The 24,716-nt window shown below is 45.8% G+C and overlaps 1 long non-coding RNA gene across 1 annotated transcript; it reads left to right on the top strand.

The window, feature by feature from the left end:
- Positions 1–2,128: 2,128 nt before the first annotated feature.
- On the top strand, positions 2,129–24,338 carry Gm33677 (predicted gene, 33677). Its single transcript, NR_152787.1, has 4 exons — positions 2,129–2,280; positions 2,364–2,557; positions 8,250–8,360; positions 22,031–24,338. It is a non-coding gene; the product is annotated as a predicted gene, 33677 (long non-coding RNA).
- The last annotated feature ends 378 nt before the right edge of the window (positions 24,339–24,716 follow it).

The following is a 24,716-nucleotide window of genomic DNA, read 5'->3' as shown; positions in this document are numbered from 1 at the left end:
AGACAAAGTGAATATTTCTGCCCACTAGGGGAAAGGTCAGGAAGTGCTGAAAAGAAAGAAAACAATGAGCAGGATTTCTAGTCATCCTTGCATGGCAGCCTCTGCTTAAATGTGTGTAGTTGTCTGGGATGCTCAGAAAAATGGTATAACTGAGGGTGTGGGGACCTTCTGGACTTCTCTGAATGGAAACTACTAAAGCGAGAAGCTGCAGGTTTGGGGACAGTGAGGTGGCTCAGTGAGCAAAGGCATTGCCTCCATTCTTGAGGGTCTGAGTTCGAAACTTGGAATACACACAACAGTGGAAGGAGAAACCAACATCCACATGCTGTCCTCTACCGTCCACATGTGCGCCTACCCCACGAATTCACTTTTTAAAATGTAGCACAAATAGAAAAGGAAGCCACATACGTTCTGAGGTTGTAGAGCAGACTGGGGGTTATAGAACAGACAGACGGAGGATTGTAGAACAGACTAGGGGGTTGTAGAAGAGACTGGGGGTTGTAGAGCAGACTGGGGGGTTGTAGAACAAACAGACGGAGGATTGTAGAACAGACTAGGGGGTTGTAGAAGAGACTGGGGGTTGTAGAAGAGACTGGGAGTTTGTAGAGCAGACTGGGCACTCCTCCTTTGTTCTTCATGTGCTGCTTAGCCCCAGAATAGTTCCAAGTTCAGCACTTTTGTCTTTTCTCTTCCTCAAAGCCCTCCCTAAGTCCTGGAAGAACCAAGAAATCACCAGGGCTGGCACTGCACTCCTTTGAAGCAAGACCTAGTTTATCAGCTGACTGACTCCACAGCTCCTACCTGCAGGGATCTCAAGATGCCCTGGGTAAGAGCTGCTGTACTTAAAGGCTGGGCCAGGCTCCAGCGGTTTTTTTTTTTTTTCCTTTGATTCAAGGATTAAAGTGGAATTTTCCAGGAAGGCTTGATCCAGGAAGAATCCTTCTTTTTTGGTCTGCAGTTTCTCTTTGTGTGGCGGGACAGCATTGCTCCCCACTGCCCTGTTGACATGGGCAGCTCATGCCTGTTTGCTCCATCAGCCGCCAGACCTAAGAATAGGGCAGGCAGGAGGTTTCCCTCAAGAAAGACCTAGAGTTTGGTGTGGATTTCACTGATTCACATAAAAGATCCATGAGCTTATTCACAAAACGTACATAACGGTATCCTTCTGACTTAGTCAATGGTGCATTATTACAAAAGAAAACGGGAATCATGTCATTGAACAAATTATTTGCCTCTTCCTGCCTCATGTTTTCCATCAAAGAAGTGAAAGAATTTATAATTGTCTTTGCATTTTCTAGACTTAATACTATTACTTTAAAACAAATAGTTAAGCGATATCCATTAAACAATTAAAGGGTAGTGACTAGAAAGTTGGCTCAGTGATTAAGAGCATATACCCATGTTTGTTTCCCAAAAGACCCAAGCTTGCTTCCCTGCACCCGTACTGAGTGGCTCACAACCCCTATAACTCCAGATCCAAGAGATGACATCTGTAACCACACAGGAACCCCCACCCATGTGCACAAATCCATCCATAGATCCACGGACATATACACATACCTAAAAAATGGAGCGTCCTTTAAGAATTAAAGGTCGATATTTTCCCATTTAAATAGGCTCCGGCTGACAAAATTTTGACTGATAAGTGATTTATTTCCCCACCTCCAGGTAATGGTGATTGCATTTGTTAAAAGTTATATCTGTCTGAATTGTTTCCTTCCTTCCTTCTCTCTCTCTCTCTCTCTCTCTCTCTCTCTCTCTCTCTCTCTCTTTCTCTCTCCCCCCTCTCCACCTCCCTCTCCTTCTCTCTCTTTCTCTCTCTCTCTCTCTCTCTCTCTCTCTCTCTCTCTCACACACACACACACACACACACACACACACACACACACACAGAGAGAGAGAGAGAGAGAGAGAGAGAGAGAGAGAGAGAGAACAACAACAACAACAACAACCCCTAGAGATTCCAGTTCCTAAGTTGCTATCACTAGGATGAAATTCTGCGTGGGACCTGACAGCCTCCCCAGGGACGAGGACTGGTGTGAACGTGGGGTGATGACTCTTATTTACTGAGGCTCTGAAATGGAACAGTGGCATCAGGGTCACGAAGCCCAGGAACCGTTGAGTCATCAAGACGTTTAAACCATGGGGCGGGAGCGAGCACCAGCCGGTGCCTGAGGGCATCGGATTCACTTCCCAACCACTCTTTATGGGCTATTTTTGTAGCCAGCCACTCGATGTGGTTGCAGTGGGAATGGGCAAGGGTAGAGGAAGGAAGGAGAGGTTGGTGTCCTTTGAAGTGAACGCTCAGAAAAGCTCTTGCAAGTGAGGTCTTTACCTACTTCATTTGGCTTCTTCCTATTCAGGCAAACTCACCAAGAGAAACCGAAATCCCCTTTCTCCAAGTCAATTGTCAGGGGGCCATCTTTGTATCTAAAGCCTGTGGTTTTGCTCTCTTGTGGTGCGACAAGTGGGTGCTCATGCGCCCCCTCTGGGCAAACAAGTAAGGTGCAGCTATATTCAGACAGAGAAGACGCTCCTGTGTCCTCCTAGGCGGTTGGTATGTATTTCGATTCCTATACTTTCAGTTAATATTAGTGAGACTGAGGGATGCCAGGGAATCCACAGTTCTAAAAACGACAAATAAACTCTACTTGCCTTGTGTTGGAGTACCCCAGAGAAGACCCATCCATGCCCCTTTTCGGATGGAAAAGGGAATTTGTACATTTCATCCTGGAGGTCTCCCTGTCACGTTTTAAAACCAGGAGTGGTAGGCAGATGGAAGCCATTACAGATAATGCCATGAATATCCTCTTGTCTTTACAGCCGAATCCGAGCCCCATTTTGCTATTTGGGTTTGATGGTTTTTCTACTAATATTCGTTAAAAGTAAAAGAGAGCCGAGTCTCCCATGACTCTATTGACACACCATAGAAAATCTTTTAAATCTTTTGCTTTTTGAGACAGGGTCATGTGTGTATCTAGGTCGACCTCAAATTTACTGTGTCATTGAGGAAGACCTTGAACTCTCAGGGTCCCAAAATCACTGAGGGAAGACCCCCTCCCCCCCACTCAGTATTATACAAAGACAAAGAATGTTTATTCTGCAGAAACAGCCAGAGTGTGGAGGTGAACTATTTTACAAAACAGCGACCCTAGACAAAGGTGTGAAGACCAGGAGAACTCTCTAGAAGGATTAGGTAATCTCTAATGTGATTGGTAGGGGCCAAAGCAGTGACATTAGTATAACTCTGATTGGCTACAGTTACTTCTTCTATACTTAGAGAATGGATTAGGTAATCTAAAATTCCATGGGTGGGTGCTGGTGCTGGGGAGGGAGGACACAGGGGTCAGCGTCTGATGGGCTTGTACTAGGTGGTCAGAGGTCTGCATTCCTGTGCCATGAACGCTTAACTCTAGGACGAGATAGGGCAGCCCAGCACAGATGGCCCATTCTGAGATAAGATATTTCCCCATTTTTGTGGTTATCTCCAGGCTGTTCTTTGGGAGGGGGTTTTATGACCTTGTTTCTGGATTTTATAGTCTGTTCCTGGAGCTGGTATCTTACGGCCTAGTTTCTGGGGCTTGTGGTCTGTTCCCAGAGCTGGTGACTTAAAACTTTCTTTTCAAAATCAGGCCTGGTCCTTACATGGAGACAAATGGGGTTTAGGTTGTCCTTTTAGAACTTCTGATTCTTCTGTGTCCACTTCCCAAGTGCTGAAAATACACAGTTCTTGGCTTCTCTTTTAAAATATTTAGAGGGTAAGGTGGAGCGATGGCTGAGTGGTGAAGAGTACTTTCTGCTCTTGCAAAATACCTGGATTTCTTTCCCAGCAGTCACATGGTAGGTCACAAACATCTGCAACTCCAGTTCCAGGGAATTTGAAATCTTCTCCTGGCCCCTGTAGGAGCCAGGAATTCCTTCATGTGTGCCTGTACACATATACAGACAGAACACTCGTACACATAAAATTACAAAATTAAATTAAAATTTAAAATACTCTTTGATGGGAGTACTTAGTAAAATACTAAAGATATCTCCATCATCAACAACAAACAGCGCACAGACTACTGTGGGAATAATATTTGCCTATAGGGAATTGACAATCTAACTTGTCCTATATAGATAGTGCTATGCTGACTAATCAATAACAAAATTAATCTTTGTGCCAGACAACAGAAGAAGGAACGGTTCTCACTAAGGCTGGTTTAGTGACCTAGCATGGCCTGTAACATGTCTGTAACATGAATGTCACCTGCAGAGTTTCGTAGATCAAGACTGCTTAACAGAATAAAATCAGTGTTCACGATGTTCTAGACTGTAATATAAGCATGGGCCTTATCTGTTCCCATTGTAGCTCCAAATGACTGACCCAAGGACTTACTAAGTTTACTAATGAGCTTTAAGCGCTATGACTGGGCAAATATTCATCAGTTCTAACCCTCCAAACCATCTCTTTCCCAGCCTTGAGGTCATTTACCTTCAGTTTGAGTCTTTCCCTGGCTTGCTCTGCTGGTGGCAAATCTCTTGGCTCCCTGCTCATCATGACTCCTCTTAGATCCTCCGCCTCGTGTCCTTCCTCGTCGTCTCTCTACCTCCTTTCCTCATGGTTCTTCTTTTCTTTATCTCTCCTGGGACCACTGGCTGGGACTGGAAGTCCAGCCTTCCTATCTCCTCTGCCTAACCATAGCCTGATTAGCTCTTTATTAACCAATCAGAAATAACTGGGAGGCATTCTTTACACGGGGTAGACACAGAGATGGTTCAATAATCATGACAATGCTAGAGTCCGGACTATAACCAGATCTCTGGGAACAGAAGTCAGAAACTGAATACACAGTGCACAAGACCAACCCTTAACACATTTAGAGGAAAAGCATGCAACCCCTTTGTGCTGGCTAGTTTTGTGTTAACTTGACACAAGCAATCATTGAAGAGGAGGGAGCCTCAACTGAGAAAATGACTCCATAAGATCCAGCGGTAGACAAGTCTGTGGGGTATTGCTTTACTAGTGATTGATGGGTAAGGGCCTAGCCCATTGTGGGTGGGGGTCATCCCTGGCTTGGTGGTCCAGGGCACTACAAGAAAGCAGGTTGAGCAAGTCATGAGGAGCAAGCCTGTGGGGACCCCTCCATGGCCTTGGCATCAGTTCCTGCCTCCAGGTTCCTTCCCTATTTTGAGTTCCTGCCCTGAAGTCCTTCACTGATGAATATGAATGTGCAACACAAGCCAAACAAACCCTTTCCTCCCCAGGTTGTTTTTGGCTGTGGTGTTTCATCACAGCAATAGGAACCCTAAGATAGACCTAAGACATGGTACCAGGATCATGGGAGATTCCTGGGACAAACTTGACCATGCTGTTTTAGGGAGGACTGTGGAAGGACTTCGGGACTTTGAGGTAGAAAAGCCATTGAGTGTTGAGAACTCAGTAGGCTGCTCTGTAAGAGCTTGGAAGATAAAAATGTTGAGAGCAGTGCAGAAGATGGAGGCCTGGCTTGTAAACTTTCAGAAGGAAGCAAAAGCTCTTCTGGGCCATTTGTGTGAGGAATCTATGGTGTCTGGCCATCTGGGGCTGAAGAATTGGTTGTGATTAATAAGAGACCAGGACCACTAAAGTAGAACCTTTGCTTTGCTAGCACAGGGGAAGCTGGCCACCTGGGGCAGGAAAATTAGTTGTGATTAAGAAGAGGCCAGCATCATGAAGGTGATGTCTTCTGGGAAATGTTTCCTCAGGGCCAGCACACAGAAGCTGTGTTCTAGGAGTGGCCAAGGTTGTACCTCATGTTGGCACCTGAACTTGGTAGTTTCAGAGTCACCCAGGTGGTACTGGCTTTGAAAGTATGCATGGGACATGGAAAGAAGCTGAGGCTTGGCACTGTGCGGCAGGACTGTGGGATCTCCGAAGAGAGCCCAGAAGAGGCTATTGGTGAAAGTGCAACCCGGTTGCATTAGATGACTCCAGCATTCTGGAGATGCCAGTACCATGGGATGATCACCAAGAACAGCAGCAGCCTTGGAGTGCAGCCTGATGGAGCTTAGAAGAGGTGCTGTGTGGGCTGCCGAGGGCACAGCTGGAAAAGTGAGCCAATCCCCTTGGAGGAGCCCAGAAGATGGTGAGTGAATCCCAGACATTGGACGTTGAGTTATTTAAATGTTTGGAGCTTGGTTTTGCTTTGAACGGACTGTAAGTGTACCCTGGTTCTTTTCTCTAGAAATAAGAAAGTGTTTAGCTGATTCTTGATTTTATAGGGGCTCACAGTTGAGGGAGTTTCATTTTTAAAAATTTAAAAGAGCCTTTGGATTAAAAAAAAAAGCCAGGTGGTGGTGGCGCACACCTTTAATCCCAGCACTTGGGAGGCAGAGGCAGGTGGATTTCTGAGTTCGAGGCCAACCTGGTCTACAAAGTGAGTTCCAGGACAGCCAGGGCTATACAGAGAAACCCTGTCTCGAAAAAAACCGAGAGAGAGAGAGAGAGAGAGAGAGAGAGAGAGAGAGAGAGAGAGAGAGAGAGAGAGAGAAAGAGAATTTTTGTGAGGCTGTGGCAACTTTTCAATTTTGTAAAGTGCTTTATATTATGATGTTGATATTAACTTGTGATTTTGGAGATGAAGAAGAAAGGAGGGGGTGTGGCTTCATAGTAATGTGTTGGTGTGTCAAGCTGACAAGGGGTCAGTTGTGCTGGCTAGTTTTATGTCAACTTGATAGAAGTCTAAGGGGAGGAAACCTCAGTTGAGATGCCTCCATAAGATAAGATTGTATGCAAGCCTGTAGGGCATTGTCTTAATTAGTGACTTATGGGGGGAGAGCCCAGCTCATTGTGGGTATTCTATAAGAAACCAGGCTGAGGAAGCTATGAGGAGTGTGTCATTAAGCACCCCCCCCCCCCATGGCCCCTGCATCAGCTCCTGTCTCCAGGTTCCTGTCCGGACTTCCTTCAATGATACACAATGATGTGGAAGCATAAGCCAAATAAACTTTTTGATCCCCCAAGGTGTTTTTGGTAGTGGTGTTTCATAACAGCAACAGCAAGATCCCACAACGGAGACTCCGTCTATTAACATTTGTTAATTTGAGTTAACAAGGGCTGGCAAAGTGGCTCAGAGGGCCTGGCCACCGGGCTTGATTGTCCCTGGGTTAAATTTGATCCTCTGGACTCAAGAAGTAGAGTCAACTGATCCCCACGAAGCTGTTCTCTGACCTGCTCAAGAGCACCGTGGGGTGAATGTAGCCACCAACGGATGAAAGAACGAATGAATGAATGAACCAAAAAGAAACCCAAAATTTAAAAGTTCAAGTTCGAGTGCGTAGGCTGTGTGTGGCTCAGCAGCTGGCTTTCCTCTGGAGGGGCCTCCGTTTCCAAACAGGCTGGATCTGGACAGACACCAGCGTACAGTGAGCCTCGTTTTCATTTTACTCCCGTAGGAGTCGTGAATCCAGGCACTATCTGCACAATTAAAGGCTGTTTAAATTCCCAGTGAGCCCACCGTGCCTTCTCGGAGGGCAAGGCATGGAAACACATTTCTTGGAGAGGTGACATGCATGTTGGATTTATTTATTTATTTTAAAGATCTATTCATTTGTTATATGTAAGTACACTGTAGCTGCCTTCAGACACACCAGAGAGGGCATCAGACCCCATTACAGATGGTTGTGAGCCATCATGTGGTTGCTGGGATTTGAACTCACGACCTTCTGGAGATCAGTTGGCACTCTTAATTGCTGAGCCATCTCTGCAGCCTGCATGTTGGATTTGTATGTGACTTGAATACTATGTATGGAGAAAGCCCAACTGAGCTCACTGCAAGAGAATTTACATTGCCCAGTGGCTTAGTATTTGCAAACCTGTTTGCTGCATGCTGGTACCCAGGATAACTGACTGACTCTAAATGTCACAATAGTTCGGGGTTTTTAAATCCCAGGGCTTCTGTCTAGTTTAACAAACTAGAATCAATTCTACACTCTTTTTCCTGCAGACATTCTGTCCTTAGGGTTGGAAATCATGATCACTCAGACACCAAAATAGTTAAGAATCAAGAATCAATCAACCCCTTCCCCCACTCCTGCCCACCTCAATTTTAGAAAAGAACAGGAGGATAATTTCTGAATATTAATGCCAGGACATGAAAGCCAGACTCAGTCTCCGGAGGCCTGTTTATAGTACTTGAACCCAATCATAGCATTTGAGACTGTATACTCCCACATGCGCCTGGACAATGAAAGAAAAGAAAAATGTACTTTTCCCCCCCAAACAGCAGCTGGAAGGCAAGCTATCTTTAAGTAAGGAGCACACCTCCGTTCTTCCCTGAAGGAGATTGTCACCTAGCTCTCAAGCCTGCCTGTGACGATGCCTCATCAACCTGCAGGTGAGAAGCCTGGAGCGCCTTCCCTGATGCCTGGCAGATGGTGAGGGACCTGTTATTTGTACTCTTAATTTTTACTTGATGGTCTATTTTATGTACATGAAGTTCCATGGAGAGGTGGGGGGGGGAGAGAGAGAGAGAGAGAGAGAGAGAGAGAGAGAGAGAGAGAGAGAGAGAGAGAGAGAGAAAGGGAGAGGAGAGAAGAGAGAAAGATATGAGAGGAGAAAGATATGAGAGAAGAAAGGATAGAGAGCAAGAGAGATAGGAGAGAGAAGAGAGGAGAGACAGGGAGAGAGGGAGAGAAGGAAAGAGAGAGAGCAGAGAGGAGAGACAGGGAGAGAAGGAGAGAAGGAGAAGAGAGAGAGCCAGGAGGGAGGGAGAGAGAGAGAGAGAGAGAGAGAGAGAGAGAGAGAGAGAGAGAGAGAGAGAGAGAAGATACGGATCTAGTTGTAGGCAAACCTTCAGGGCAATTTCTTATTTAGTGATTGGTGGGGAAGGGCCCCGCCCATTGTGGGTGGGGCAACCCCTGGGCTACAGCAGTCTTCTGGGAGCTTTAGGTGTTCTCTTCTGGCCACAGCCTTTCCTAGCTTGGAAGACTCTCAACACAGCATTTGGAGTGGTCTGGGATGTCTAGGAGCAGTGTGGGCACCGATGTGTATTCATAACTCCAGCAGGGCAGTGCTTTTTTCTTTCCAGATAAAAACTCTCTCTGTCTCTCTCTCTGTCTCTCTCTGTCTTTCTTTGTCTCTCTCTGTCTGTCTCTGTCTCTCTGTCTCTCGTTGTTAAAATAGGAACAATTGAGTTGGGTGTGGTCTCACTGTGTCTGAGACCAAGCTTGGAAGCGCTCTACCCCTTGGTAAAATTGCAGTTGATGACCAACTAACCAGAGTTCTGGCTATGTTGCTAAGTCCTTAGGTTTAGAAAGATGCCAAATAAGGCAGTCTTGGCAAGATCGAGTGTGCACTGGCCTTGCCCATGTGTACTGAGGGTGGGGCATAGGTAGAAGACAGGTACAGCTGACTGGTGTAATGGCCCGTAGCGTCCGTCTTGGCACTCACCTACAGCACACACACACAGAACGCTTTTTTTTTTTTTTTTCCATTTAACCCGTGTCACTGTGCACTTAGGAGATGTCTGCCTCAGGTTATTCCATGGAGACAGTGCCAAGAGAGGAGATCCCTGTTGAAGCTTGTAGTTACCATGGGCAGGAGGGTTGTATTTCACATGCCAAATGTGGCTCTGAAAGCTGTCTCATTTTTTTTTTCATTTTTTTGGGATGTGTCCACGTGTATGGCATGCATCCGTGTGTGCATGTTTGCAAGTGTGTGGTGTGCATGCAGGTGTGTGCGGGCGTGTGTGTATACACTCGAAGACCCGGGCCTGACATTGGGCATGGTTCTTGACAGTTTTCCATTGTATCTGTGGAGGCAATGTTGCTCACTTGGACCTGGACAGAGCTCACTACTTTTGTTAATCCAGCCAGCCAGCTTGCTCTGAGGACAGCCTGTCTTCACATCCTGCCAAGCTCTGGAATTTTTACCCATCTGCCATGTACATGGGCACCCTCACTGGGTACCCCGACTCTAGTTCTCGGGCTCCTGTGGCAAGCCCTTTCCCCATCGAGCCATCTTCATAGATCTTGTTTTGTTTTTATTGTTTGTTTGTTTTTAAAGGTAGCATCCAAATGTTATCATTTCATAGGCCTCCCTATGTTATACTTTCAGCTTTCTTATGCATTAAACAACAACAACAACAACTCTTAACCAAACTTAGAATTTTTTCAACCTTCAACAAGGAAAGAGAGTAGTTTTGATTTGTTTCATAACCATTTTTTTGATACCTTTGTTTTCTCAGTCCAGAAAATTAAAATGATTAAATACAAACTGAACACTCAGAGTTAAGTGTTCTATATTTTCTTTTTTAAAGATTTATTTATTTCCTATATGTGAGTACACTGTTGCTGTCTCAGACACACCAGAAGAGGGCATCGGATCCCATTACAGATGATTATGAGCCACCATGTGCTTGCTAGGAATTGAACTCTGGACCTCTAGAAGAGCAGCTAGTGCTCTTCACTGCTGAGCCATCTTTCCAGCCTCCATGGTCTATATTTTCACACCCTGGTTATCAGTGTGGTCACCTCTTCCTTTGTGTAATCTTAATGGTGACTGGAGTAGACATTCAGTTATTTCTAAAAGGTTCATTTTTAGTTTATATGTCCAGATGTTTTTTTCTGTGTGTGCACCACATGCTTACAGTGCCCAAGGAAGCCAGAAGAAGGCATTAGATCCTTGGAACCGGAATTACAGCAATCATAAGTCACCATGCGACACTGGGAATTGAACCTGGGTTCTCTGGGAGAGAAGTCAGTGCTTTAAACCACTGAGCCATCTCTCTAGACAGTTTTTAACCAAGAAAATGGTAAAAATGCCATTTGTACAAGTCTTTCATGTGTTAGAATGGTTGTAACAGTTACTGGGGGTTTTCAGGAGTTCTTTGTGTTTCTTAGATGATATTGGGAAATCAGGGTTCCCCCTTGGGGTTCTTAGTTTCAATGAAAGAATTGAACGAAGCTCAAGGCTAGTGTTATTAGTGTTTTTTAAAAAGCCCCAGGGTGGGCAGCTGTAAATCCCAGCAGCTGCCTGGAGAATGTCGGTGAAAAGGAGGTGGGGGTGGGCAAGGCCTGACATTTGAGTGGGAGGGGGCTTTAGAAAGAGCATGGAAGTCCAAAGTACCATGGTGTGTGTGTGTGTGTGTGTGTGTGTGTGTGTGTGTGTGTGTGTGTTTGCATGTGTGCTCACACACCTATACACAGCATGTACACAGACATAGGCACACTTAAGGCAGTGGCTCTCAATCTATGGGTTGAAATCCCTTGGGGGGGGGAGTGTCTAACAACCCTTTCACAGGGGTCACATGTCAGATATGCTGCATTTCAGATGTGTAGTACAACCACGTTATGCTTATCCCCAACTAGCTCACAAATAAATGAGACTCCGACTATGGTTATTTTACTTGGCGTTGATAATTACTGGGGGTCACCCTTAATCTACTCTTTTGACTGCTGGCCTGGCTACCTTCCCAGGGGTATAACCCCAGATACTTGCTGTTTCTCCTGGCCACATGCTCACGGTCCATCTCTTCTCTTGGAGGCTTCCTCTTCTCCCCTCATCCCTCCTCCTTCTCCTCCTGGTCCCCACCCCCTCCTTCTCCACTGCCAACCAGGTTACTCAAAACCCATCTACCTTGAATCCCTCCAGTAATTGGATTCAACCAATTTTATTTAACCAGTAGTTTTAAATCAAAGAATAAGGTTTGCACAACAAAAGCTTGTCAACTCTAGGGTCCAGACATTTGGGCACAGAATTTAGCATTACAATACATAACAACAGACCAAACTCAACACTGATATTACATTACGATTCATAACAGTAGCAAAATTACAGTTATGAAGTAGCAAGGAAAATCATTTTTATGGTCGGGGTGAGGGGTCCCCACAGCATGAGGAACTGTATTAAAGGGTTGCAGCATTAGGGAGGGTGAGGACCAGTGGCTGAGGAGTTAGCATCTAGAAGAAAGAGACAAAAGAAAGGAAAAGTTGCCCTTTCCTGAGGCAAAGAAGAAGGGCTGGGCTGAAAGTAGAATGGGTATCTGAACCATTCTCCCAGCTTCCCTCTCTCCCATGGTGATCCTAGGAAAATATTCCTCACAGTGATTCTGGGACCCACAGACATTTTGTGTCTGCCTCTCTGAATCATTTTCCCACCAGACACACCTAGAGCTGGAAAGAAGAGCAGCCTGGCGTGGGTCTGTTGGAGTGGTATTGTTAAGACTGTCTGTGTCAGCAAGGGCTGAGGTCAGAGCATATGTCACGTGTCCCTGAGGCTCACTCCGACACAACTGGGACAATGGTGAGACAACAGTGCCTAATCCAGCTGGAGAGTTGCTGAACACCCCGCAGCTGAGGGCCCCACTGCTTTCTAGCAGTAACTAGGGCTCTTTTATCAACCCCCAAGTCATGATTTCCCTCAATATACTAAATGTTTTAAAAAGAAGAAAGCCATTTTTAAAGGGCTGACACTCACAAACAGTCAAAAGCTGAAGTGGTACTCTTCCCCTCACAACACATTTTAAAGTTTTAGAAAAATCTAGAAAGGAAGTAGCCAGACTAAGGCACTTTCTTTATTTCTAAATCTTTTTTGTTTTGTTTTGTTTGTTTGTTTTTTCTGGATCTTAAAAAAAAAATGTATATGTGATCTTCAGGAAGGAAGGGGAAGATATTTATAGGCTGTTCCTGACTTCCTGTTTCTAAAGATAGTCTGCTAGTATCTACAATTTCTGTTCAGAACGTTGGCTCTACTTGCATGACAAAGGACGCAGTGTTCAGAGACCTCCCTTCCTCCCCACATCTTAGGCATTTGCTGCCATACTTATGAGGACCTTTGGAGTCCTGATTTAGGTGACTTATAAACCCCTCCCTCAGGGTGGGGGAGTAGGTTTACCATTGCCGAATCTCTTCTAGAGAGCCTCACTGCCTCAAGCAAAGACTGAACCTAAGGGTCTGTCCGGGTCCATCCATTCCTTGCTGGTGCTTGGAGTGCTTGTGAAAAGACGCCTGTCACATTTAAACTGACTTTAATATTATTTAAAGAAAAATGATTACCTACTGAGTTCAAAGCCATAGTTCAGACAGGAAAGGGGGTGGGCAGGTGGGTGTTTTTAGTGTTTCTTGAATGTATCAAAACTTCTTCAAAATCCTACAATGTGCCAATTCATTTGAGACTTCTTACCATTTGTTTCAAACAGGTAAGACTTTGTTGCCTCGAGTCTTCCAGAAGCAGAAGGCCCCTGGAGTCTTGGTTTATTTGGTAGGTCAGCCAGATGCTAATACTGGGGACCCTGCCCTATGTGTCCTTTGATTTAGCCCACAGATATATCTCTACCAAGATCAAGAATTGCTGACGACTACTGTAACAAAAAGGAGCAGCCATTGCCTGGGCTCACCTCTGAAGAGCTTAGAGGCACCGGCTGCCAGCAATGAGTGCTTGCAAGAGGGAGGGACTGCGCTCCTGGAAGGGGCGCCCGCCCAACCAGATGTGGGACTTGTGTCTGAGACCTGAGATGGGGAGGGGAGATAGGAGGACAGGACTAGATTGCTATGCAGGGAACACCTGCAGGCAGAGAGGACAAGGCCATGGAGGTACACAGAGAGGAGGAAAAATTCAGTGTCTCAGAGCATCTAGGGCAAATGCGTCCATTGTGACAGAATCAGCCCTGGGAAGACAGTCATAGGAAGGAGTGTGAATTCTCCAAATTGCTGAGGACAGACAGTGTTCTCCAGGCGACCCTCCTTTATCCCCTCTGGGTTTCTAGAACCCCATCCCTTGGTTCCCATCTTTTATTCATCGTATACCAGTTTTTGACATCTTTCTCCCCTCTGAGACCTATACCCCTTGGCTCTTCATGCCTCTTATAATTCGTTCACACTTTATAAGGTGGTTTAATTTAATCACAGGGCTTTAAATAGCATCTTCACCCCTGCACACTCAATTTATCCCTCGTCTTGACGTTTCCAAACAAATCGAGATTCCTAAGTCTGACTGATTCCTTGACCACTTTCATTAGCTGTCTGAGAGGCCACTGAGGCTCAGTCCTGGGCTGTGGTTATAGACATCCTACCTGGCATACCAGGACCACGGGTTTGATCCTGGAACACCCAAAGAAAACTAAACAAAACACGGTCATGATACGAATGACCATAGGCAACAGAAGACACTACCTCAAAAGACTTAAGCCATCCTGTAGAGTGTGGGTTCTGAGGTAAGGCTGGGGTAATAGAGACAAAGAGCCTTTTCTTCTACCCTTTGATGTTTAACGGTGGGTATTCGGGGATCAATCTGGCAAAGGCAAGCTTATAGGAGAAGGGGCTTGGTGGTACATGTCACATATGTGCAGGAGCATGCTTTGGTGAGTGATTTCAATAAGCTAGATAGTAAGAGCTGGATCTTGGAAACCTAACTCAGTGGGAGACCAGAAGGCAGGGAGAAGTAGCTGCTGTGTGAAGATCAAACATGTTTTTTTTTTTTTAAAGAAACATGTGGATCTGTAGGAGAGCAAGCGAGAGAAACCTAGTTTGTCTAGGTCCTGTCTTCTCATCTTCTTCATGGTCATGGATATCCACCACGGACCATGTCTATCATAGATTTAGCTCTCCTCTTTGCATCAGAGCCATTCTAAAAGGGGAAGTGTACGACAGCCTCAATTCCCAGAAATCTCTGTTTTTAGAGATAAGGCAAGCTTTCAAGAAACATTTCCCCTGCATCTGCTAGATATCATATGTCCTCGGTGTATCATCTTGCTTGCACCAAAGTCATAAGATTTGGAAAGTGGCGTGTCCTGATTCTGTCACTATGTCATCGCTTCAGTTGAGCATCGGTCAACTGAAAGTCATCTCAGTAGTCACAGTTAAGTCAGGCCTGGCGTAGCAACTGAGGCAACAACAGCTCCCTTTAGCAGCCTCTCTGCACACCTGCCCTTCCTCTGTTGTCTATTTTACTCTATTTATGTCTATTTATGAACTTATCCGTGACATTGGCTTTGCCTGGTGTAATAACAGCAAGCATGCCAAAACCATCAACAGCTAGAGTACAGGTACACAGAGGTTTGCTCTCAGCCCTCTCTGCAAGCCCTGAGGTTATTACAGAAACATGGCTAGGCTAGGTATGAGAAGAGGAGGCCCACATGTAGCAAAAAAGAAGACACTCTAGTGAGGTTGTCATCAACGAGGCAGCCTCCACGTAATTGGCTAGTTTACTCTAGACACATGGACATGTCCAACAAAGATTGGATCTTTAAATTCAGGTCAGAAGGACTTTTGGGCAATCAGAAGAGTCAGAGTAAATGACAGATAATGATTAGCTACCATTTATTAAACCATGCCTAATATTGGGGTGGTTCGTTGTGTAAAACACCCAGCACACACATGGGAAAGCCTTACTATCATTTATTGGAGAGGGTAGGAGGACACCCTGAGAGAGGCACTTAGAGAACTGCAGCTTCTCCAAGCCCAGTTCTGTGCCTGAACAACTTTCATTCCAGGAGTCCTGGAGCTGAGATTCATGTAGGTAGTTCTCATTGGATGTTTCTATGTTCCCCAAAGATGAGACCTGGTTCAAAGGCTGGTGTTCCTAGGCTGGTGCCAATACACCATTCGGTAGTGATGTTATCTTTTCTATGCTCAGAAGACTGTGGTAGGACAATGTGGGAGGGAGGAGAGTGACTGGACAGAGAAATGGGGATGTAAGGAGAAGTGGAAGACTAAAGATGGGGTTCTTCGATGGGAGGGGCTGCAGCATCTATGGAGTGTGGTTATGGAGATGAAATTCCTGTCAGTTCTTTAACAGTAGCTCCTCCTGCCTTCCTTTAGATCTCCTGAATTCAACTGAAATTTTTTGGCCAGTTGATTCCTCCGAGGTCTCAGTTACTTGCTACTCTGTACCTTCTGCCTTTCCACTTGAACAAGGCTGTCTTAGTCAGGGTTTCTATTCCTGCACAAACATCACAACCAAGAAGCAAGTTGGGGAGGAAAGGGTTTATTCAGCTTACACTTCCACATTGCTGTTCATCACCAAAGGAAGTCAGGACAGGAACTCAAGCAGGTCAGGAAGCAGGAGCTGATGCAGAGGCCATGGAGGGATGTTACTTACTGGCTTGCTTCCCCTGGCTTGCTCAGCTTGCTTTCTTATAGAACCCAGGACTACCAGCCCAGGGATGGCACCACCCACAACGGGCTCTCCCACCCTTGATCACTAATTGATAAAATGCCCCACAGCTGGATCTCATGGAGGCATTTCCTCAAGGGAGGCTCCTTTCTCTGTGACAACTCCAGCTTGTGTCAAGTTGACATACAAAACCAGCCAGTAGAGGGGCTCTCTTACCAGAGTCTTGCATCCGGCTTGGTACTCTGAGTTGCGTCTTTGTGGAATGATGAGCAACACCACTCAGACACCTTTTTGACATGTGTAGACACTGCGAGGAAATGTGAATGTTCATAACCACAGGTGCTCCAATAGCCTCTCAGTGGTCAATGGTGGTTGTCATCTGGTGTGAACTGCTCAGCAAGGGAAGAATTCTGCCAGGTTCACTCTCAGGAGTGCGGGACAGAGTTCACAGGGCACGCAGGTGGTATAAATTAATGACGTAGTGCAAGGAATCACCCCATCAGGTCAACGTTCCAAAGGTTAGCATGACAAAGCCAGCTTCCTGGTAAAGGCATGGACTGGAGGAGGATCAGTCCCACCTGAATGCAAATTAGGACTTAGGAATTATTTGCATTATTTATTTATATGGGACAATGAACTTCTCCAGGCCAATGCACAAAGAAGACAGTCATACATACCCACTTTTCCCTGGGAAGGAGCATTAAGAGAGACACATATAGCATGAAAAAGGCCTAACAAAGTACCTGGAATCTAGTAAGAACTCAGCAAGTCCAAGTGACGTCATTAACAAGGGTCACTTAAGGGAATGGTCCTCCCAAATGTGTTCTACCCAGCAGGAGCGTATTTAGAATATTTAGTAAATGTGTTGTTTTAAAAAAAAAATATCAGAGGTTATAGAGAACAAAACAGTATTCAAGATGTCATGGGTTCATACCATAACCAAGTCAGTTTAATCTTGTTTGGCCTTATTGTAGTTTGCTTTTCTGTTGCTGTGATAAATACCATGAACAAAAGCAACTTACGGGAAGAGTGATGATTTCAGTATACCCTTCCAGGCAGTAGTCTATTATTGAAGGAATTAGGGGCAGAAACTCAAGGCAGGAACTCGGGGCAGAAACCGTGAAGGAGGGCTGCTTACTGGCTTGCTCAGTTACCTTTCTTAAACAGCCTAGACCTACTTGCCTGAGAATGGTGCTGCCCACACTGGGCTGGACTGTCCTAAATCAATCATCAGCCGACATGGTCTCCTATAGACTATGGACCATCTGACTGAGGTAGGCTGAGGTAGGTTGAGGTTCCCTCGTCCTGGGTGTCTATAGGTTGTGTCAAACTGACAATAAAACCTACTCAGCAAAAACCGTTCCCAATTCATGTGAGAATGGATTCTCCTTTCATCTTTGGAACCACTATGGGCACGCATGGGACAGTATCACGAGGCAGAGCACAGGGCCTACAATGCTTCCCTATGAGAAGAATCTTCAGGGACTGGACTTGTTAAATATCTACCACAGAAAGCAAGATGGGTATTGGACATAAAGAAGCATTGGGTGGAATCTGGCCATAATATTGGTGTAAGGCTTCAACTCACTCTGTGAGTGTGGGAACTCAGTCACCATCCTCATTCTGTCACTCCAGGCCACCTGCGGGGGGTGGGGGGGGGCGGGGGGAGCCAGTCTACAGCAGCGGGAGAGGGGCTGTGTCAAAACTGAAGGCTTCAACAGGGCCCTGAGTGGCTACTCTGCTTTCTGAGGACAGCCCTAAACTTTGTGCTTTCTCTGTGAGACCATCTAGGTCAACACAGGCCGTTTTTGGTGTGTGTGGTTATTTTTTTTTTCCCCAGCTAGGAGTGGCCACCCCCCCCCCCCACACATATGTTTGAGTTCGTTTTGCAGGAACCCACATGAGTTGTAGAGAATGGGGCCAGACTGGCCCCCTTGTAGATGCTTCATACAGTGCAATGTTTGAGGAAGGAAGCTACCGCTCTGTACAAAAATTGGATGGAGTCCCAGCTCGGATGAGTCTCCAGGAGACCTGCTTTTGAGAGCTCTTCTCCATTATCAGTGGCTCCAAATCTTGGGCAAGGCTGCAGGACAGGTTACCTTTTCAAGGAGATTTGCAGAGTTAGAAAACATAGGAGAGTCAGGAGAAAAGGACAGTGTTAGGGAAAGAGAGATGGCTCTGCCAGCAGAGTGCTTGCCGTGCAAGCAATGGGGTCTGAGATTTGGTATCATCAGCACCCACATAGACAGTCAGGCTCAGTGCTCTATGCCTGCGATCCTGGTGCTGGGGAGGTGGAGACAAGAGAATCTTGAGAGCTCATTAGTGCTGGGGAGAAGGAGACAAGAGAATCCTGAGAGCTCATTGGTGTTGATTGATGCTGGCCATAGGCGAGAGAAGCCTTCATTTTCTGAAGGAGCAGAGAGAAGGGTTCAGCCTTTTTGGAAAAGACTGACGCCCAGTAGTTCACTCCAGTTACTCTCTTCAAACACTATACAAGGTTAATTGTGGCTGGGAAAGGTTCCAGCTACAGGTGAGAATCCCCCAGTGCTTGATAATATCTCCCAAGGAGAAGTCATTGATTGGAACCTTTATGCTTGAGGGTCTTCCAATTCTCCAGGACCGCATTCTCACTCTGAATTGAAATAGCAATGGTCCAATTCATATAAAACTGTGGAAGTTGTCTATGCTTCTAGGAACTATATTGAGTGGCTTGGAATTGGAATGCCAGACCCTCTATTACAATTTGATAATTCTACTCAGACTAATTTGTGGAAATTGGCAAGTGCTTTTCACTCACTTGAAGCACACCATGTCTCAAAAACTAAGGTGGAGTGTGACTGGCCTCTAACCTCTACCTGCATGCAGACTGGTATACACACTTGAGTACATATGGATGTGCACGCAAGCACATGTCTCGAATAATAAACAATCAAACAAACAAACATATATAAATAGTTAAGGGCAATGTCGCCCTTCTGTAAGAGTAACTTATCAGGATAGTGGTGATCGGAGGTAACCTTCATACTGGATTTACAGGTGGGAATTTGTGAGAGAAGGAGACTCCAAATTAGTTCTTTGGTGAAATACACTGTATGTATTATCAACGCGAACAAGCTGTATCCTAACTTCCTAAGTTGCTCCGTGGCACGCAGAACACTGCAATACTTAACCAAGTTAACTTCTGAAGAAACCAATGCTAAATCTAAACTTAAATTTTGAGCAAAAAAAAAAAAAATCATAGAAAAACCAGACTTTATTCCACCCCCGCCCCCCAAAACACAAACACCCCTGCCCTCAGGTGCAACCAATACTGTTAGTTGTCTTAGTTAGAACTTTATTGCTGTGAAGAGACACCATGACCAAGGCAACTCTTATGAAAGCAAACATGTAGTTGGGGCTAGTTCAGTCACAGGTTCAGTCTATTATTATCATGGCAGGAAGATGGCGGCACCCAGGAACCCTTAGTGCTGGAGAAGCTGAGAGTTTTTTTTTTTTGTTTGTTTGTTTGTTTGTTTTGTTTTTCGAGACAGGGTTTCTCTGTATAGCCTTGGCTGTCCTGGAACTCACTTTGTAGACCAGGCTGGCCTGGAACTTAGAAATCCGCCTGCCTCTGCCTTCTGAGTGCTGGGATTAAAGGCATGCACCACCACGCCCGGCTGAGGTGAGAGTTTTAAGTCTTGATCTGAAATCAGCCAGAAGGAGAAGCTCTCTGAACTGGGTGGAGCTTAGCGTAGGCCCTTAAAGCCCACCCCCCCGCAGTGACGTACTTCCTCCAACAAGGCCACACCCACCTAGACAAGGCTACGCTTCTGGGGCCAAATACATTCAAACCATCACACTATCTAGTGCAGCTTTGCTCAGTGACTCTCATGCTCACCTGCAAGCCCCCATTCCAAACAATATAACATGCCTTCACCAAAAGACTGCTCGGGGGATTTGAAAACAATCACTGATCACTCGGTGTCAGGTAGACTTGTTGCTTCTGTAGAGGTGTATTTACCTCAAGCATTGGCGGTTTACTAGCTAGTTGATTCCTAAGACAGTCCATGAAATTAAAAACCTAAGAAAATAGCGGGAATGGTGAGGACAGAGGGCAGGCATCATGTAGAAATGTCTTCAGGAGCCGATGGGATATGTGCCTTTGAGAAAACGCAAGAACAGGGCAGTAAGGATGCCCAGGGAAAGCCAAGGAGGGGTGAGATAGAACTGGCCTTCTACGTGATTCCCCAACCCCTCCCCAAGAGGAGTTAGCTTATAGCAGAAACACCCCCTGGCCTGCTCAGAACTCTTTCACCCCTCATGTTTCTCATAGACTGAGAACCTGATGGTACAAGCCTCTCGGGCTCACAAAGGAAATGCTCAATCCATATTTGTCAGAGAAGGGAGAAGATCCGAATCTTGGAGGGAGCGTTAGACTTGGCCATGCGCATGGGTGGGTGGTTCTCCTTGGCAGAGGAAGAATCCTGTGCCAAGGCAAGAGGAACAGAACACCACAGTGTGCTTTAGCTGTCATTGCCAGGCTGTCTCCAAACTGCCACTCGGGGGGACATTTACATCTCGAAAAAAGGCTTGCATACGTCTACCAGAGTTGGAAGCAATAGAGAATAAAACCGTGGTTCAGTCAACGATGAGAAATTTAATGTTGAACCGCTAGCCACAAGCATACTGCAGAACACAGGCCTAGCATTGTCCTGACACTTGTGCCCGGGTGTCCCCTGCCTGAGATTTATTTATGGCTTCCCTGTTCAAAGCAGAGCAGGGCAGAAGTCTCGGAATGAGCAGGGAGTAAGTTATTCTAGCCTGGGTTGTGAACACCCTCAGAAAAGGAAACATCTGGGGTGGGGGTGATGGGTGTGAGAGCATGCCAGGTCAGAAGTCCCTGCCACTCCATCCCTGGAAGAGGAAGACCCAGTCTCCTCACTGAAATCTCATTAGCCTCTAGAATGTCAACAGGCACGTTGGGTTTGTGGCAGAGTGACTTATGCAGTGACATTTGTATTAGTGACTTCCTGGCGGCTGTCTTCTGTTTACCAAATCTGAAGTCAGAGGTGGGTGGAGCCACCCCCCAAAACTTAAGTAGGTGTGTTTCAAGTACTAAGCCCTTCTTCCTCCATCCCCCAACCCCCACCCAGGTTTGGGACTCATGCTCTAGGCTTGCTATGCAAGGACCTGTCACATTATTTAGTGACATAAGCCATTTACTCCATGGTTGGGGACCTGGTCAGGTTTGGCTGGTCGGGGGGGGGGGCTCTTCCTGTTAGGGCGGCCTGTGCCATCAGGAGACTCGGCATGGCAAACTAGAGGTTAGCAGGGAAAAGGGTCATGTAGATGATCCTGAGTTGCTGGTAGCTAGAGAAGACAGCCACTCCCCAGGATGACACCACCTTGTCCTGAGCCTTGCAGGGCTTTGCCAGGTGTGAACTTTCAAGTCCTCCGAGAAAAAAACCATAAACCACCCCTTCTGGTTCAGTGGAGGCCATTGTCTCTGACACTCCAGCAGGAGTTATGAAACCGCCATTTGAGATCTATGACACTCTGCATTGACTTTGAACCACTGGGTAGCTGTTTGCCTCAATTGCAACCTGGTTTGACTTACCTTCTAGAGCAGTTGGTTCTCAACCTCCCTGCTGCTGTGACCCTTTAATACAGTTCCTCATGTTGTGCTGACACCCCCCCCCCCAAACCACGAAAGTATTCTGTCATCACTTCATAACTGTGATTTTGCTACTCTTGTGAGTCATAATGTAAATATCTGATAGGCAGGTTATCTGATATGTGACCTCTGTGAAAGGTTCCATCTGACTCCCAAAGGGGTTGTGACCCACAGGTTGAGAACCACTGGTCCTAGGAGGGTGGGTCCCATAGTTGAGCAGATGTAAAACTGATGGACAGAAGGAAGATCTTTCTCGCCTCTCATCTAGAACAGAAACTACTTTCTTTGTTTCTCTTCAGTGCACAGAATGGTCTGACTGCTCAAATATCTCCAGGGGATTGATCCAAAGTCAGGCCCTGAGCACATGGAGCTGAAGGAGAAGACTAACCTGTACAGAAGATATCTTCTGTGCTCTGGAATGTTCTCTCGTGTTACCAGTCTTCTTGGAAAGACACATTGCTCTTATGGGGTGCCTAGGATCCATCCTGGGTTCTTCCACACAAGTGGGCATAATACAGCTACCAAGAGCAGTCGCTGTGGTGGCCCAGGATTCTGGCTCTGGTGCCTGTGGACCATGCTGCACCATCTATGGAGAAGTATCTCACGCCTTTGCTAGGGATCCAGTGTCGCTGTCTCAGTGAGGGGACAGGACACATGGTTTGGAAAAGCTTCTTTCTTCCATATCTGAGACTCATATCTCAAACTTTTCTTTTTGGGATCTTGGGTGTGATATCTTTCTTGCTTTAATCTAAATATAGTTTTGGGCATGAAGAAAATGCTTAGAAAGCCGATGGCTTGCTGATGTCAGAAGGAGAGAGTGCTAGTTTGCATTTTGCCAAACTGCCTTTTACGCAGATCACATTTCACTCAATGGCCAGGGTTTTGACTCTTGCCAACATGATGTTTAAAATAATCAATATCTTGGTCCATAGCTGCAGCCCCTTGGCAAGACTGCTAAGATAACTGGCCTCCAGTGCTGGCTGTGAAGGTTTTGAACAGATCTCAGTACACAGGAAACGTTTACGTTATTGGAAGCGTGTGTTTCTATGCGGGGAGATGGTGTATAATCTGCACATAAACTCCAGGCGGGCTGATAGTACTTGTAAGAAAGAGATAAGTCTTTGGGGTAGTTTTCTGTGCTACCCGGTGTCTCTGAACCTGAGGCTTTGAGAGAGATGCTTTGCTTCTCAAGTTCAAACCTCTTTTAATTTTTAGAATAATATATAGTAAATATATCCTAACACTTTAAAAATTAAATGAATAGTTCCACCATGTTCTGGCATGTTCTGTTGTTCCAAACCATCTGTAACTTACATATCAAATTTACAACCCTTCCAATGAGGGTTTCTTTTTAACCACAAGCACTCGTTTTTAGAGGTTTCCAGCATTCATATTTATAATCCAATAGTTTATCACCTTCTCAAAGAAAATGGGGGGAGGGGGTTGCTGATTTTTCCATCCCCATGCCGCTGGCTGCTACTTGCTGGCTTCTTATCTTCAGTGGTACCGTTTCTGGGAATGTCAGTGTGTCTCTGGCAAATTTCTTTTGTGTGTGTGTTGGAATAAATTGCCCAGATGGAGACAGAATATTAACAGTTTCTTGGCCTTTGATGTGAGTTGTTACACTGATTTGTTAAAGATCAGCAGAGATGTGTGCCTTGTGACTCGCAGTGGTTGAACTGCTGAGGCAGGGGCGGTACTCCCAGTGTATTAACAGGTAGAGTTATTAGCTCCTGCCCTTCCAAACTGAGGCCAGCTGGCCAGCCCATTGGGTACACTGCTTGACCAGCAGCCTTATTCAGACAGCAAAGGTTTAGTTACTCCAGGACACCCTTCCCCGGGTGTCATGCCCCACCCTCTTCTTTTTCTTTCTTGGCCTCTAGCTGTCTGATGCTTCTTTGGCGAGGTAGAGATAATAGACAAATGGTGTTTTCCTGAGTGGTGGCCCTACTTCTGCTTTTGTTAGCCCACTTAACCCTGGAATAACCCTGTTAGGGTGAATCACTCCCATCCCATAGCCATTCATACTGAAGTTTACCCAGGTGCACAGAGATGCAACCTCACAACCCAGGGTTAAACCCTGCCTGGATAGCCCCTAGGGTGTCAGTAACAAGCCTGCCTGGGCTGTGAGATACTGTAGGTGCAGGGTGTCAGGAAGAAGGGGGACAGGATGGGGGCTGGACTGTCAGAGGAGCTGAAGCTAGGATGCCTCAGCTTCCCCTGTATTCTTTCGGTTCCTATATTATTAAGCATTTCCATTGGCTTATGTCATATTTATTCACAGCTGTCAAATGTTAGATGATGTCAGAGGAGGGAGGATGTATTCAAAGCCCAGTTACTAAAATGTCTATTTTGACTTAAAGAAGTCTTCTGCCTTACACTTGTCTCACATCTCTTTAATCTATAGTCACTTCTAACAAAGAACATACAGGATCCAGCAGCACTTTAGGGGATTCTCGCCAAATTCACTTAAGCGTGGACCCTTTTGTTGAATTATCACCCAGACATATCCTTGTCTATTTACCGTCTATGAAACCATTGGCATCTATTCTGGTCCATTACGGAGCCATCTATGTAGTTTGAGATTAAACCTTGATTGCTTTCCCGAAAGAGATCTCTAAGTGTCTTCCTTTTACTGTACAATTATTCTCCAGTTGACTTTCCATAAGCCAGGCTAATCTTCCAAGTGCAGTTGGGTAATGACTGTTTGAGAGGAGCTGAGGGGAAAGCTTGTTCCTTGTTATAAATCGACCAATTCATGACAGAAAAGAAGAGACTGTTATATGAAGATTCTGGCATTTCCTTTACCAGCCATGGGAGAAAGACAGTTTCCTCACAATAGAGAGGTAAGCAATCGATTAGGCCAAGTCAGGGAGGGTGCGGGGAGAGGGAAACACTATGACGTGTCTGAGACTTTTGTGGTAGTGGAAGTCAGATAGTAAATTTAAATGTCCATTGAGAAGGACAAACAGTAAGCAATGCCAG

Source organism: Mus musculus, chromosome 10 (assembly GCF_000001635.26).
Source record: "Mus musculus strain C57BL/6J chromosome 10, GRCm38.p6 C57BL/6J".
NCBI lineage: Eukaryota > Metazoa > Chordata > Mammalia > Rodentia > Muridae > Mus > Mus musculus.
Note: the sequence above shows the minus strand (reverse complement) of the source record. Positions and strands in the feature narration are given on the sequence as shown.